A 2,246-nucleotide genomic window follows, 5' to 3' on the forward strand; every position below is an offset into this window, starting at 1 on the left:
GAAGCAAATCATCCTCTTCGGAGGAGTTGGAATCAGACGAGTACCACGACATTTTTTTTGTGTCAGTTTTGAAAGGATTTTAGGAGGAAAGGTGTATAATTGTGAAATGAAGTATATTTTATAAAGGTATATATTTATAGTTTAAGAAAATATTTTTTTTTAATATTTAAGAGCCCAACGGCTCTTTTTCTAAACCCAATGCAAGTTTCTCTCTCTCTTCAGCCGCTAACCAGCTCACGCCTCTCTTTTTTTTTCCGTTAGCGCCCCCGCTAGCGCCCTGGTGGTGTGGTGTTAGCGCCTGGGGGCGCGAGCGAAGGAGCTCTAGCGCCCCCGTTGAAGCCCCACAAACCTCAGCCTAATTAACAAACTGGGTGCATGTGATTGTATGAGGAAATAATTACGTTTTGATAGTGGGTCTACCTATTTATTATTTCTTATCATATGCTTTAGGGCAATCTAATCAATGCTCAACTATTTGTGTCCTGGTGTTTTGTCTTTCTTTTGATTTTTTTAAATAAGTTCTTTTATGTCCTAGTAGTTACGTAATAATAGTTAGAATATATTACGTCATAATAGAGTTATTAATAAATTCAAGAAATTATGATATTTTAAGACAAGAAAAATATATCTTTGTCACAACATTACCACACACACTGATTTCCCCCTCTCAACGCATACCAAAGGGTTTCACGTTGTCGGTTCAAATAAGCCGAACTGCTTGTGAGTTACTGAATATCAGCTTGTGAAAAAATCTTGATCGAGCCATGCTTAAACAGGCACAAATCGGCTCAAGAACCTATACGTGCCTGTCATTTATAAAAATAATATACATAATATTGTGAAAAAATAACTAAATAATATATGTGTGTGTGTGTGTGTGTGTGTGTGAGGCAGGTTCAGGAGATGACTAAAAATAAGTGGGGAATTAGAGAACTTTTCATTTTACATGTAAAAAAATATTAAACAAAATGGTAAAACAGGTCCTTTATGTTTGCACGGTTTTTCAATTGACGTCATTTAGCAAACTTAATGGCAGAAAACGTATTTCATGTTTCAAATTCTGTTCACGTTACGTCCTTTGGTACTAACCCAGTTAAGTATTTTCGTTAAACCAGGTCATGTGCAAGGCACATGAGGGTATTTTTGTACCTTTACATTCTTATTTATTAAATAACATTTAGACCAACATTTTGACCCTCTCTCTCTCTCTCTCTCTCTCTCTCTTTTCAACATACAGACTTACTAACCAACCACCACCAGCCACCACATGCCAACACCATCACTTTCTCCCGCGCAACCACCACCAGCCACCACATGCCACCGGAGTAACGGAGCTCGGAGCAGAACATGTCGCCGCAACGGCACCTAAATCCAATCAATCCAACCTTCCGTTGCAACTTAAGCATCGATTCACCACGCGCCGCTTAGGACTGGGCACGCGCTCGTATCCGCCACCTCAAACCGTCGTGTTCTGGACGAATATGAGGTTTCGATTTCAGTTTTTGGCACGACGGCGGAGTTAGGACGAAAGTCAACGGTAACGGTGGATTTGGGATCAGATATGCAGTCGGAGATTGACGGTGAGCATAAGGTTAGGGTTTCGGCTCAGTTTCTTCTATCTCTATCTTTTGAGCCATTGATTGATTTTTGGGATGAGAGAGAGAGAGGGAGGGAGAAAGGATAGAGAAGGTCTGAATGTGGCGGTGATTGGTGGTCGCCGACATCCTGAAGTTGTGTTGGTGATTTATTGCCGTCAGATTTGAGCAGTCGCTGGGGAGTTGGGGTGGGGTAGCAGTGATGCTTGGTGTTGGTTGTGGATGAGAAAGAAAGCATAGACGGAGATGTGGCGTTGATGGCTTGTTGTGACGGTGGCGTGGTCAGGAAGCGGTGATGGTGGTGGTCTGGTGGACGGATTTAATAGTCGTCAGAGGATGAAGATTGGTGGGATGAGAGAGAGAGAAGAGAGAGAGAGATGAGTATTTTTTTCAAAAGGTCAAATCTTTAGTTTAATTACACAAACAATCATTAAAGGGGTAAAATGACCACACTGCCCTCATGTTCCTTGCACATGACCAGGTTTAACGAAAATACTTAACTGGGTTAGTACCAAAGAACGTAACGTGAACAGAATTTGAAACATGAAATACGTTTTCTGCCATTAAGTTTGCTAAAGGACGTCAATTGAAACACCGTGCAAACATAATGGACCTGTTTTGCCATTTTGTCAAAATATTATAAACACTCGA

Source organism: Bidens hawaiensis, unplaced genomic scaffold (genome assembly GCF_021521415.1).
Source record: "Bidens hawaiensis isolate Kalapana, Puna unplaced genomic scaffold, B.hawaiensis_p1.1 tig00018673_1, whole genome shotgun sequence".
Lineage (NCBI taxonomy): Eukaryota > Viridiplantae > Streptophyta > Magnoliopsida > Asterales > Asteraceae > Bidens > Bidens hawaiensis.